The 13,979-nt window shown below is 45.2% G+C and overlaps 10 non-coding genes across 10 annotated transcripts; all 10 read left to right on the top strand.

Annotated features, from left to right (window-relative positions):
- Positions 1-994: 994 nt before the first annotated feature.
- On the top strand, positions 995-1,185 carry LOC141237113 (U2 spliceosomal RNA). The gene has a single exon (XR_012302675.1). It is a non-coding gene; the product is annotated as a U2 spliceosomal RNA (small nuclear RNA).
- A 1,119-nt stretch (positions 1,186-2,304) lies between these two features.
- LOC141237115 (U2 spliceosomal RNA) lies at positions 2,305-2,495 on the top strand. The gene has a single exon (XR_012302677.1). It is a non-coding gene; the product is annotated as a U2 spliceosomal RNA (small nuclear RNA).
- Positions 2,496-3,612: 1,117 nt separating this feature from the next.
- LOC141237116 (U2 spliceosomal RNA) lies at positions 3,613-3,803 on the top strand. Its single transcript, XR_012302678.1, has one exon. It is a non-coding gene; the product is annotated as a U2 spliceosomal RNA (small nuclear RNA).
- A 1,120-nt stretch (positions 3,804-4,923) lies between these two features.
- LOC141237117 (U2 spliceosomal RNA) lies at positions 4,924-5,114 on the top strand. Its single transcript, XR_012302679.1, has one exon. It is a non-coding gene; the product is annotated as a U2 spliceosomal RNA (small nuclear RNA).
- Positions 5,115-6,231: 1,117 nt separating this feature from the next.
- LOC141237118 (U2 spliceosomal RNA) lies at positions 6,232-6,422 on the top strand. Its single transcript, XR_012302680.1, has one exon. It is a non-coding gene; the product is annotated as a U2 spliceosomal RNA (small nuclear RNA).
- A 1,122-nt stretch (positions 6,423-7,544) lies between these two features.
- Positions 7,545-7,735, top strand: LOC141237119 (U2 spliceosomal RNA). Its single transcript, XR_012302681.1, has one exon. It is a non-coding gene; the product is annotated as a U2 spliceosomal RNA (small nuclear RNA).
- Positions 7,736-8,856: 1,121 nt separating this feature from the next.
- LOC141237121 (U2 spliceosomal RNA) lies at positions 8,857-9,047 on the top strand. The gene has a single exon (XR_012302682.1). It is a non-coding gene; the product is annotated as a U2 spliceosomal RNA (small nuclear RNA).
- A 1,123-nt stretch (positions 9,048-10,170) lies between these two features.
- Positions 10,171-10,361, top strand: LOC141237122 (U2 spliceosomal RNA). Its single transcript, XR_012302683.1, has one exon. It is a non-coding gene; the product is annotated as a U2 spliceosomal RNA (small nuclear RNA).
- A 1,121-nt stretch (positions 10,362-11,482) lies between these two features.
- Positions 11,483-11,673, top strand: LOC141237123 (U2 spliceosomal RNA). The gene has a single exon (XR_012302684.1). It is a non-coding gene; the product is annotated as a U2 spliceosomal RNA (small nuclear RNA).
- A 1,118-nt stretch (positions 11,674-12,791) lies between these two features.
- LOC141237124 (U2 spliceosomal RNA) lies at positions 12,792-12,982 on the top strand. Its single transcript, XR_012302685.1, has one exon. It is a non-coding gene; the product is annotated as a U2 spliceosomal RNA (small nuclear RNA).
- The last annotated feature ends 997 nt before the right edge of the window (positions 12,983-13,979 follow it).

The following is a 13,979-nucleotide window of genomic DNA, read 5'->3' on the forward strand; positions in this document are numbered from 1 at the left end:
TAAAAGTTGCAGAAGCCAGATGACAAGCTCATTTTGGTTCAACTTCAGCAACTGTGCATTGCATTGCCATGTAATGTAATGTAATGCAATGCTATCTATCTAGCTCTCCCTCTATACTTCCTTTTGGATAAACAGACATATTAGGCAAGCATTTTGGAGCTTTCACCTAAATAACTACAGGTGGTGAGATAAGCTGCACAATATAATTGACCTTTCAGTATATTGTTGCACACACACCATCTATTTAGCAAATGCCCTTGTTATCAACAGCAGCCTTTTAAACTCACCTGAGCTAACAGGTATGTGAGCTGGTTACTCTGCTGCGCTTAAAATTTCTTTTTTGGTTTGCTACAATGCCTTTTCTGAAACGTTGTCTCCCTCTGCTGGAACACTGACTTCTTTCATTTAATGCCTGCAGACTATAAAAGAGAAACCAACCCAAAAAGTTTGGTTGATTAGTCTGTGGCATTCTTTTAAACTGTTGCTTATGGCGGTCTCTGTGAGCTTCTCAGTGACATTCAGCCATCCAGGTATCCCGCCTGCAGTAGACGGAATGTGGCAATGGAACGCTGGCTGCGCATGTCATAATAGGCTCTGAGCCTTTATATACCTGCGCACAGCAGCAGCCACCTTCAGTCTGCTGCTGGACAGCCAGTAGCAGCAGCAGCAGGAGAGGTAATTAATCAGCAACCCTCCTGCTAAGGGTAGACAGCTGCTCGTTCCACCCCACCCCCGCCTTAATTGGTTCTCCTCCCTTCCAACGGTGTTGAGGCGGGTGGGAACAGCCGGGGGTTGAGGGTACTGTGCTAAAAGAGGTGGAGTTATGCAGATCTAAAATGCGTGGATTGCAGCAGCAGCAAGCCGAAAAGTGCAGGCATGTGAGGGATCTAGAGGTTGACAGCATGTCTTCTTAACGGGAGTCCAGGTGGCCATCTCCACAAATGGACTTTTCAGAATCCTTGGGTGGCACCGTAGTCGGAAACCAATTCTGGTTATCGCTTCTCGGCCTTTTGGCTAAGATCAAGTGTAGTATCTGTTCTTATCAGTTTAATATCTGATACGTCCCCTATCTGGGGACCATATATTAAATGGATTTTTAGAACAGGGAGATGGAAAAAGAGCTTGCTCTGTCCACTCCACGCATTGACCTGGTATTGCAGTATCTCCAGGACCGGTGCACCCCTTCTTTAATGCAGTTTCTAAAATCAGAAAGAATTGAATTCAATGCTTTTTGTTCATTTTGCTTGTTTGTCGGATTTTGGGATGGACTCTTTGGCTTTGCTTTTCTTCTCCTCATTGGATTTTTCATGTTAAAAGTTGCAGAAGCCAGATGACAAGCTCATTTTGGTTCAACTTCAGCAACTGTGCATTGCATTGCCATGTAATGTAATGTAATGCAATGCTATCTATCTAGCTCTCCCTCTATACTTCCTTTTGGATAAACAGACATATTAGGCAAGCATTTTGGAGCTTTCACCTAAATAACTACAGGTGGTGAGATAAGCTGCACAATATAATTGACCTTTCAGTATATTGTTGCACACACACCATCTATTTAGCAAATGCCCTTGTTATCAACAGCAGCCTTTTAAACTCACCTGAGCTAACAGGTATGTGAGCTGGTTACTCTGCTGCGCTTAAAATTTCTTTTTTGGTTTGCTACAATGCCTTTTCTGAAACGTTGTCTCCCTCTGCTGGAACACTGACTTCTTTCATTTAATGCCTGCAGACTATAAAAGAGAAACCAACCCAAAAAGTTTGGTTGATTAGTCTGTGGCATTCTTTTAAACTGTTGCTTATGGCGGTCTCTGTGAGCTTCTCAGTGACATTCAGCCATCCAGGTATCCCGCCTGCAGTAGACGGAATGTGGCAATGGAACGCTGGCTGCGCGTGTCATAATAGGCTCTGAGCCTTTATATACCTGCGCACAGCAGCAGCCACCTTCAGTCTGCTGCTGGACAGCCAGCAGCAGCAGCAGGAGAGGTAATTAATCAGCAACCCTCCTGCTAAGGGTAGACAGCTGCTCGTTCCACCCCCCCCCCCCGCCTTAATTGGTTCTCCTCCCTTCCAACGGTGTTGAGGCGGGTGGGAACAGCCGGGGGTTGAGGGTACTGTGCTAAAAGAGGTGGAGTTATGCAGATCTAAAACGCGTGGATTGCAGCAGCAGCAAGCCGAAAAGTGCAGGCATGTGAGGGATCTAGAGGTTGACAGCATGTCTTCTTAACGGGAGTCCAGGTGGCCATCTCCACAAATGGACTTTTCAGAATCCTTGGGTGGCACCGTAGTCGGAAACCAATTCTGGTTATCGCTTCTCGGCCTTTTGGCTAAGATCAAGTGTAGTATCTGTTCTTATCAGTTTAATATCTGATACGTCCCCTATCTGGGGACCATATATTAAATGGATTTTTAGAACAGGGAGATGGAAAAAGAGCTTGCTCTGTCCACTCCACGCATTGACCTGGTATTGCAGTATCTCCAGGACCGGTGCACCCCTTCTTTAATGCAGTTTCTAAAATCAGAAAGAATTGAATTCAATGCTTTTTGTTCATTTTGCTTGTTTGTCGGATTTTGGGATGGACTCTTTGGCTTTGCTTTTCTTCTCCTCATTGGATTTTTCATGTTAAAAGTTGCAGAAGCCAGATGACAAGCTCATTTTGGTTCAACTTCAGCAACTGTGCATTGCATTGCCATGTAATGTAATGTAATGCAATGCTATCTATCTAGCTCTCCCTCTATACTTCCTTTTGGATAAACAGACATATTAGGCAAGCATTTTGGAGCTTTCACCTAAATAACTACAGGTGGTGAGATAAGCTGCACAATATAATTGACCTTTCAGTATATTGTTGCACACACACCATCTATTTAGCAAATGCCCTTGTTATCAACAGCAGCCTTTTAAACTCACCTGAGCTAACAGGTATGTGAGCTGGTTACTCTGCTGCGCTTAAAATTTCTTTTTTGGTTTGCTACAATGCCTTTTCTGAAACGTTGTCTCCCTCTGCTGGAACACTGACTTCTTTCATTTAATGCCTGCAGACTATAAAAGAGAAACCAACCCAAAAAGTTTGGTTGATTAGTCTGTGGCATTCTTTTAAACTGTTGCTTATGGCGGTCTCTGTGAGCTTCTCAGTGACATTCAGCCATCCAGGTATCCCGCCTGCAGTAGACGGAATGTGGCAATGGAACGCTGGCTGCGCGTGTCATAATAGGCTCTGAGCCTTTATATACCTGCGCACAGCAGCAGCCACCTTCAGTCTGCTGCTGGACAGCCAGCAGCAGCAGCAGGAGAGGTAATTAATCAGCAACCCTCCTGCTAAGGGTAGACAGCTGCTCGTTCCACCCCCCCCCCGCCTTAATTGGTTCTCCTCCCTTCCAACGGTGTTGAGGCGGGTGGGAACAGCCGGGGGTTGAGGGTACTGTGCTAAAAGAGGTGGAGTTATGCAGATCTAAAACGCGTGGATTGCAGCAGCAGCAAGCCGAAAAGTGCAGGCATGTGAGGGATCTAGAGGTTGACAGCATGTCTTCTTAACGGGAGTCCAGGTGGCCATCTCCACAAATGGACTTTTCAGAATCCTTGGGAGGCACCGTAGTCGGAAACCAATTCTGGTTATCGCTTCTCGGCCTTTTGGCTAAGATCAAGTGTAGTATCTGTTCTTATCAGTTTAATATCTGATACGTCCCCTATCTGGGGACCATATATTAAATGGATTTTTAGAACAGGGAGATGGAAAAAGAGCTTGCTCTGTCCACTCCACGCATTGACCTGGTATTGCAGTATCTCCAGGACCGGTGCACCCCTTCTTTAATGCAGTTTCTAAAATCAGAAAGAATTGAATTCAATGCTTTTTGTTCATTTTGCTTGTTTGTCGGATTTTGGGATGGACTCTTTGGCTTTGCTTTTCTTCTCCTCATTGGATTTTTCATGTTAAAAGTTGCAGAAGCCAGATGACAAGCTCATTTTGGTTCAACTTCAGCAACTGTGCATTGCATTGCCATGTAATGTAATGTAATGCAATGCTATCTATCTAGCTCTCCCTCTATACTTCCTTTTGGATAAACAGACATATTAGGCAAGCATTTTGGAGCTTTCACCTAAATAACTACAGGTGGTGAGATAAGCTGCACAATATAATTGACCTTTCAGTATATTGTTGCACACACACCATCTATTTAGCAAATGCCCTTGTTATCAACAGCATCCTTTTAAACTCACCTGAGCTAACAGGTATGTGAGCTGGTTACTCTGCTGCGCTTAAAATTTCTTTTTTGGTTTGCTACAATGCCTTTTCTGAAACGTTGTCTCCCTCTGCTGGAACACTGACTTCTTTCATTTAATGCCTGCAGACTATAAAAGAGAAACCAACCCAAAAAGTTTGGTTGATTAGTCTGTGGCATTCTTTTAAACTGTTGCTTATGGCGGTCTCTGTGAGCTTCTCAGTGACATTCAGCCATCCAGGTATCCCGCCTGCAGTAGACGGAATGTGGCAATGGAACGCTGGCTGCGCGTGTCATAATAGGCTCTGAGCCTTTATATACCTGCGCACAGCAGCAGCCACCTTCAGTCTGCTGCTGGACAGCCAGCAGCAGCAGCAGGAGAGGTAATTAATCAGCAACCCTCCTGCTAAGGGTAGACAGCTGCTCGTTCCACCCCCCCCCCCCCGCCTTAATTGGTTCTCCTCCCTTCCAACGGTGTTGAGGCGGGTGGGAACAGCCGGGGGTTGAGGGTACTGTGCTAAAAGAGGTGGAGTTATGCAGATCTAAAACGCGTGGATTGCAGCAGCAGCAAGCCGAAAAGTGCAGGCATGTGAGGGATCTAGAGGTTGACAGCATGTCTTCTTAACGGGAGTCCAGGTGGCCATCTCCACAAATGGACTTTTCAGAATCCTTGGGTGGCACCGTAGTCGGAAACCAATTCTGGTTATCGCTTCTCGGCCTTTTGGCTAAGATCAAGTGTAGTATCTGTTCTTATCAGTTTAATATCTGATACGTCCCCTATCTGGGGACCATATATTAAATGGATTTTTAGAACAGGGAGATGGAAAAAGAGCTTGCTCTGTCCACTCCACGCATTGACCTGGTATTGCAGTATCTCCAGGACCGGTGCACCCCTTCTTTAATGCAGTTTCTAAAATCAGAAAGAATTGAATTCAATGCTTTTTGTTCATTTTGCTTGTTTGTCGGATTTTGGGATGGACTCTTTGGCTTTGCTTTTCTTCTCCTCATTGGATTTTTCATGTTAAAAGTTGCAGAAGCCAGATGACAAGCTCATTTTGGTTCAACTTCAGCAACTGTGCATTGCATTGCCATGTAATGTAATGTAATGCAATGCTATCTATCTAGCTCTCCCTCTATACTTCCTTTTGGATAAACAGACATATTAGGCAAGCATTTTGGAGCTTTCACCTAAATAACTACAGGTGGTGAGATAAGCTGCACAATATAATTGACCTTTCAGTATATTGTTGCACACACACCATCTATTTAGCAAATGCCCTTGTTATCAACAGCAGCCTTTTAAACTCACCTGAGCTAACAGGTATGTGAGCTGGTTACTCTGCTGCGCTTAAAATTTCTTTTTTGGTTTGCTACAATGCCTTTTCTGAAACGTTGTCTCCCTCTGCTGGAACACTGACTTCTTTCATTTAATGCCTGCAGACTATAAAAGAGAAACCAACCCAAAAAGTTTGGTTGATTAGTCTGTGGCATTCTTTTAAACTGTTGCTTATGGCGGTCTCTGTGAGCTTCTCAGTGACATTCAGCCATCCAGGTATCCCGCCTGCAGTAGACGGAATGTGGCAATGGAACGCTGGCTGCGCGTGTCATAATAGGCTCTGAGCCTTTATATACCTGCGCACAGCAGCAGCCACCTTCAGTCTGCTGCTGGACAGCCAGCAGCAGCAGCAGGAGAGGTAATTAATCAGCAACCCTCCTGCTAAGGGTAGACAGCTGCTCGTTCCACCCCCCCCCCGCCTTAATTGGTTCTCCTCCCTTCCAACGGTGTTGAGGCGGGTGGGAACAGCCGGGGGTTGAGGGTACTGTGCTAAAAGAGGTGGAGTTATGCAGATCTAAAACGCGTGGATTGCAGCAGCAGCAAGCCGAAAAGTGCAGGCATGTGAGGGATCTAGAGGTTGACAGCATGTCTTCTTAACGGGAGTCCAGGTGGCCATCTCCACAAATGGACTTTTCAGAATCCTTGGGAGGCACCGTAGTCGGAAACCAATTCTGGTTATCGCTTCTCGGCCTTTTGGCTAAGATCAAGTGTAGTATCTGTTCTTATCAGTTTAATATCTGATACGTCCCCTATCTGGGGACCATATATTAAATGGATTTTTAGAACAGGGAGATGGAAAAAGAGCTTGCTCTGTCCACTCCACGCATTGACCTGGTATTGCAGTATCTCCAGGACCGGTGCACCCCTTCTTTAATGCAGTTTCTAAAATCAGAAAGAATTGAATTCAATGCTTTTTGTTCATTTTGCTTGTTTGTCGGATTTTGGGATGGACTCTTTGGCTTTGCTTTTCTTCTCCTCATTGGATTTTTCATGTTAAAAGTTGCAGAAGCCAGATGACAAGCTCATTTTGGTTCAACTTCAGCAACTGTGCATTGCATTGCCATGTAATGTAATGTAATGCAATGCTATCTATCTAGCTCTCCCTCTATACTTCCTTTTGGATAAACAGACATATTAGGCAAGCATTTTGGAGCTTTCACCTAAATAACTACAGGTGGTGAGATAAGCTGCACAATATAATTGACCTTTCAGTATATTGTTGCACACACACCATCTATTTAGCAAATGCCCTTGTTATCAACAGCAGCCTTTTAAACTCACCTGAGCTAACAGGTATGTGAGCTGGTTACTCTGCTGCGCTTAAAATTTCTTTTTTGGTTTGCTACAATGCCTTTTCTGAAACGTTGTCTCCCTCTGCTGGAACACTGACTTCTTTCATTTAATGCCTGCAGACTATAAAAGAGAAACCAACCCAAAAAGTTTGGTTGATTAGTCTGTGGCATTCTTTTAAACTGTTGCTTATGGCGGTCTCTGTGAGCTTCTCAGTGACATTCAGCCATCCAGGTATCCCGCCTGCAGTAGACGGAATGTGGCAATGGAACGCTGGCTGCGCGTGTCATAATAGGCTCTGAGCCTTTATATACCTGCACACAGCAGCAGCCACCTTCAGTCTGCTGCTGGACAGCCAGCAGCAGCAGCAGCAGGAGAGGTAATTAATCAGCAACCCTCCTGCTAAGGGTAGACAGCTGCTCGTTCCACCCCCCCCCCCCGCCTTAATTGGTTCTCCTCCCTTCCAACGGTGTTGAGGCGGGTGGGAACAGCCGGGGGTTGAGGGTACTGTGCTAAAAGAGGTGGAGTTATGCAGATCTAAAACGCGTGGATTGCAGCAGCAGCAAGCCGAAAAGTGCAGGCATGTGAGGGATCTAGAGGTTGACAGCATGTCTTCTTAACGGGAGTCCAGGTGGCCATCTCCACAAATGGACTTTTCAGAATCCTTGGGTGGCACCGTAGTCGGAAACCAATTCTGGTTATCGCTTCTCGGCCTTTTGGCTAAGATCAAGTGTAGTATCTGTTCTTATCAGTTTAATATCTGATACGTCCCCTATCTGGGGACCATATATTAAATGGATTTTTAGAACAGGGAGATGGAAAAAGAGCTTGCTCTGTCCACTCCACGCATTGACCTGGTATTGCAGTATCTCCAGGACCGGTGCACCCCTTCTTTAATGCAGTTTCTAAAATCAGAAAGAATTGAATTCAATGCTTTTTGTTCATTTTGCTTGTTTGTCGGATTTTGGGATGGACTCTTTGGCTTTGCTTTTCTTCTCCTCATTGGATTTTTCATGTTAAAAGTTGCAGAAGCCAGATGACAAGCTCATTTTGGTTCAACTTCAGCAACTGTGCATTGCATTGCCATGTAATGTAATGTAATGCAATGCTATCTATCTAGCTCTCCCTCTATACTTCCTTTTGGATAAACAGACATATTAGGCAAGCATTTTGGAGCTTTCACCTAAATAACTACAGGTGGTGAGATAAGCTGCACAATATAATTGACCTTTCAGTATATTGTTGCACACACACCATCTATTTAGCAAATGCCCTTGTTATCAACAGCAGCCTTTTAAACTCACCTGAGCTAACAGGTATGTGAGCTGGTTACTCTGCTGCGCTTAAAATTTCTTTTTTGGTTTGCTACAATGCCTTTTCTGAAACGTTGTCTCCCTCTGCTGGAACACTGACTTCTTTCATTTAATGCCTGCAGACTATAAAAGAGAAACCAACCCAAAAAGTTTGGTTGATTAGTCTGTGGCATTCTTTTAAACTGTTGCTTATGGCGGTCTCTGTGAGCTTCTCAGTGACATTCAGCCATCCAGGTATCCCGCCTGCAGTAGACGGAATGTGGCAATGGAACGCTGGCTGCGCGTGTCATAATAGGCTCTGAGCCTTTATATACCTGCACACAGCAGCAGCCACCTTCAGTCTGCTGCTGGACAGCCAGCAGCAGCAGCAGCAGGAGAGGTAATTAATCAGCAACCCTCCTGCTAAGGGTAGACAGCTGCTCGTTCCACCCCCCCCCCCGCCTTAATTGGTTCTCCTCCCTTCCAACGGTGTTGAGGCGGGTGGGAACAGCCGGGGGTTGAGGGTACTGTGCTAAAAGAGGTGGAGTTATGCAGATCTAAAACGCGTGGATTGCAGCAGCAGCAAGCCGAAAAGTGCAGGCATGTGAGGGATCTAGAGGTTGACAGCATGTCTTCTTAACGGGAGTCCAGGAGGCCATCTCCACAAATGGACTTTTCAGAATCCTTGGGTGGCACCGTAGTCGGAAACCAATTCTGGTTATCGCTTCTCGGCCTTTTGGCTAAGATCAAGTGTAGTATCTGTTCTTATCAGTTTAATATCTGATACGTCCCCTATCTGGGGACCATATATTAAATGGATTTTTAGAACAGGGAGATGGAAAAAGAGCTTGCTCTGTCCACTCCACGCATTGACCTGGTATTGCAGTATCTCCAGGACCGGTGCACCCCTTCTTTAATGCAGTTTCTAAAATCAGAAAGAATTGAATTCAATGCTTTTTGTTCATTTTGCTTGTTTGTCGGATTTTGGGATGGACTCTTTGGCTTTGCTTTTCTTCTCCTCATTGGATTTTTCATGTTAAAAGTTGCAGAAGCCAGATGACAAGCTCATTTTGGTTCAACTTCAGCAACTGTGCATTGCATTGCCATGTAATGTAATGTAATGCAATGCTATCTATCTAGCTCTCCCTCTATACTTCCTTTTGGATAAACAGACATATTAGGCAAGCATTTTGGAGCTTTCACCTAAATAACTACAGGTGGTGAGATAAGCTGCACAATATAATTGACCTTTCAGTATATTGTTGCACACACACCATCTATTTAGCAAATGCCCTTGTTATCAACAGCAGCCTTTTAAACTCACCTCAGCTAACAGGTATGTGAGCTGGTTACTCTGCTGCGCTTAAAATTTCTTTTTTGGTTTGCTACAATGCCTTTTCTGAAACGTTGTCTCCCTCTGCTGGAACACTGACTTCTTTCATTTAATGCCTGCAGACTATAAAAGAGAAACCAACCCAAAAAGTTTGGTTGATTAGTCTGTGGCATTCTTTTAAACTGTTGCTTATGGCGGTCTCTGTGAGCTTCTCAGTGACATTCAGCCATCCAGGTATCCCGCCTGCAGTAGACGGAATGTGGCAATGGAACGCTGGCTGCGCGTGTCATAATAGGCTCTGAGCCTTTATATACCTGCGCACAGCAGCAGCAACCTTCAGTCTGCTGCTGGACAGCCAGCAGCAGCAGCAGCAGGAGAGGTAATTAATCAGCAACCCTCCTGCTAAGGGTAGACAGCTGCTCGTTCCACCCCCCCCCCCCCGCCTTAATTGGTTCTCCTCCCTTCCAACGGTGTTGAGGCGGGTGGGAACAGCCGGGGGTTGAGGGTACTGTGCTAAAAGAGGTGGAGTTATGCAGATCTAAAACGCGTGGATTGCAGCAGCAGCAAGCCGAAAAGTGCAGGCATGTGAGGGATCTAGAGGTTGACAGCATGTCTTCTTAACGGGAGTCCAGGTGGCCATCTCCACAAATGGACTTTTCAGAATCCTTGGGTGGCACCGTAGTCGGAAACCAATTCTGGTTATCGCTTCTCGGCCTTTTGGCTAAGATCAAGTGTAGTATCTGTTCTTATCAGTTTAATATCTGATACGTCCCCTATCTGGGGACCATATATTAAATGGATTTTTAGAACAGGGAGATGGAAAAAGAGCTTGCTCTGTCCACTCCACGCATTGACCTGGTATTGCAGTATCTCCAGGACCGGTGCACCCCTTCTTTAATGCAGTTTCTAAAATCAGAAAGAATTGAATTCAATGCTTTTTGTTCATTTTGCTTGTTTGTCGGATTTTGGGATGGACTCTTTGGCTTTGCTTTTCTTCTCCTCATTGGATTTTTCATGTTAAAAGTTGCAGAAGCCAGATGACAAGCTCATTTTGGTTCAACTTCAGCAACTGTGCATTGCATTGCCATGTAATGTAATGTAATGCAATGCTATCTATCTAGCTCTCCCTCTATACTTCCTTTTGGATAAACAGACATATTAGGCAAGCATTTTGGAGCTTTCACCTAAATAACTACAGGTGGTGAGATAAGCTGCACAATATAATTGACCTTTCAGTATATTGTTGCACACACACCATCTATTTAGCAAATGCCCTTGTTATCAACAGTAGCCTTTTAAACTCACCTGAGCTAACAGGTATGTGAGCTGGTTACTCTGCTGCGCTTAAAATTTCTTTTTTGGTTTGCTACAATGCCTTTTCTGAAACGTTGTCTCCCTCTGCTGGAACACTGACTTCTTTCATTTAATGCCTGCAGACTATAAAAGAGAAACCAACCCAAAAAGTTTGGTTGATTAGTCTGTGGCATTCTTTTAAACTGTTGCTTATGGCGGTCTCTGTGAGCTTCTCAGTGACATTCAGCCATCCAGGTATCCCGCCTGCAGTAGACGGAATGTGGCAATGGAACGCTGGCTGCGCGTGTCATAATAGGCTCTGAGCCTTTATATACCTGCGCACAGCAGCAGCAACCTTCAGTCTGCTGCTGGACAGCCAGCAGCAGCAGCAGCAGGAGAGGTAATTAATCAGCAACCTTCCTGCTAAGGGTAGACAGCTGCTCGTTCCACCCCCCCCCCCGCCTTAATTGGTTCTCCTCCCTTCCAACGGTGTTGAGGCGGGTGGGAACAGCCGGGGGTTGAGGGTACTGTGCTAAAAGAGGTGGAGTTATGCAGATCTAAAACGCGTGGATTGCAGCAGCAGCAAGCCGAAAAGTGCAGGCATGTGAGGGATCTAGAGGTTGACAGCATGTCTTCTTAACGGGAGTCCAGGTGGCCATCTCCACAAATGGACTTTTCAGAATCCTTGGGTGGCACCGTAGTCGGAAACCAATTCTGGTTATCGCTTCTCGGCCTTTTGGCTAAGATCAAGTGTAGTATCTGTTCTTATCAGTTTAATATCTGATACGTCCCCTATCTGGGGACCATATATTAAATGGATTTTTAGAACAGGGAGATGGAAAAAGAGCTTGCTCTGTCCACTCCACGCATTGACCTGGTATTGCAGTATCTCCAGGACCGGTGCACCCCTTCTTTAATGCAGTTTCTAAAATCAGAAAGAATTGAATTCAATGCTTTTTGTTCATTTTGCTTGTTTGTTGGATTTTGGGATGGACTCTTTGGCTTTGCTTTTCTTCTCCTCATTGGATTTTTCATGTTAAAAGTTGCAGAAGCCAGATGACAAGCTCATTTTGGTTCAACTTCAGCAACTGTGCATTGCATTGCCATGTAATGTAATGTAATGCAATGCTATCTATCTAGCTCTCCCTCTATACTTCCTTTTGGATAAACAGACATATTAGGCAAGCATTTTGGAGCTTTCACCTAAATAACTACAGGTGGTGAGATAAGCTGCACAATATAATTGACCTTTCAGTATATTGTTGCACACACACCATCTATTTAGCAAATGCCCTTGTTATCAACAGCAGCCTTTTAAACTCACCTGAGCTAACAGGTATGTGAGCTGGTTACTCTGCTGCGCTTAAAATTTCTTTTTTGGTTTGCTACAATGCCTTTTCTGAAACGTTGTCTCCCTCTGCTGGAACACTGACTTCTTTCATTTAATGCCTGCAGACTATAAAAGAGAAACCAACCCAAAAAGTTTGGTTGATTAGTCTGTGGCATTCTTTTAAACTGTTGCTTATGGCGGTCTCTGTGAGCTTCTCAGTGACATTCAGCCATCCAGGTATCCCGCCTGCAGTAGACGGAATGTGGCAATGGAACGCTGGCTGCGCGTGTCATAATAGGCTCTGAGCCTTTATATACCTGCGCACAGCAGCAGCCACCTTCAGTCTGCTGCTGGACAGCCAGCAGCAGCAGCAGGAGAGGTAATTAATCAGCAACCCTCCTGCTAAGGGTAGACAGCTGCTCGTTCCACCGCCACCCCCGCCTTAATTGGTTCTCCTCCCTTCCAACGGTGTTGAGGCGGGTGGGAACAGCCGGGGGTTGAGGGTACTGTGCTAAAAGAGGTGGAGTTATGCAGATCTAAAACGCGTGGATTGCAGCAGCAGCAAGCCGAAAAGTGCAGGCATGTGAGGGATCTAGAGGTTGACAGCATGTCTTCTTAACGGGAGTCCAGGTGGCCATCTCCACAAATGGACTTTTCAGAATCCTTGGGTGGCACCGTAGTCGGAAACCAATTCTGGTTATCGCTTCTCGGCCTTTTGGCTAAGATCAAGTGTAGTATCTGTTCTTATCAGTTTAATATCTGATACGTCCCCTATCTGGGGACCATATATTAAATGGATTTTTAGAACAGGGAGATGGAAAAAGAGCTTGCTCTGTCCACTCCACGCATTGACCTGGTATTGCAGTATCTCCAGGACCGGTGCACCCCTTCTTTAATGCAGTTTCTAAAATCAGAAAGAATTGAATTCAATGCTTTTTGTTCATTTTGCTTGTTTGTCGGATTTTGGGATGGACTCTTTGGCTTTGCTTTTCTTCTCCTCATTGGATTTTTCATGTTAAAAGTTGCAGAAGCCAGATGACAAGCTCATTTTGGTTCAACTTCAGCAACTGTGCATTGCATTGCCATGTAATGTAATGTAATGCAATGCTATCTATCTAGCTCTCCCTCTATACTTCCTTTTGGATAAACAGACATATTAGGCAAGCATTTTGGAGCTTTCACCTAAATAACTACAGGTGGTGAGATAAGCTGCACAATATAATTGACCTTTCAGTATATTGTTGCACACACACCATCTATTTAGCAAATGCCCTTGTTATCAACAGCAGCCTTTTAAACTCACCTGAGCTAACAGGTATGTGAGCTGGTTACTCTGCTGCGCTTAAAATTTCTTTTTTGGTTTGCTACAATGCCTTTTCTGAAACGTTGTCTCCCTCTGCTGGAACACTGACTTCTTTCATTTAATGCCTGCAGACTATAAAAGAGAAACCAACCCAAAAAGTTTGGTTGATTAGTCTGTGGCATTCTTTTAAACTGTTGCTTATGGCGGTCTCTGTGAGCTTCTCAGTGACATTCAGCCATCCAGGTATCCCGCCTGCAGTAGACGGAATGTGGCAATGGAACGCTGGCTGCGCGTGTCATAATAGGCTCTGAGCCTTTATATACCTGCGCACAGCAGCAGCCACCTTCAGTCTGCTGCTGGACAGCCAGCAGCAGCAGCAGCAGGAGAGGTAATTAATCAGCAACCCTCCTGCTAAGGGTAGACAGCTGCTCGTTCCACCCCCCCCCCCCGCCTTAATTGGTTCTCCTCCCTTCCAACGGTGTTGAGGCGGGTGGGAACAGCCGGGGGTTGAGGGTACTGTGCTAAAAGAGGTGGAGTTATGCAGATCTAAAACGCGTGGATTGCAGCAGCAGCAAGCCGAAAAG

This window comes from Phyllobates terribilis, unplaced genomic scaffold (assembly GCF_046119375.1).
Source record: "Phyllobates terribilis strain yellow unplaced genomic scaffold, ASM4611937v1 Scaffold_729__1_contigs__length_748246, whole genome shotgun sequence".
In the NCBI taxonomy this organism is placed as follows: domain Eukaryota; kingdom Metazoa; phylum Chordata; class Amphibia; order Anura; family Dendrobatidae; genus Phyllobates; species Phyllobates terribilis.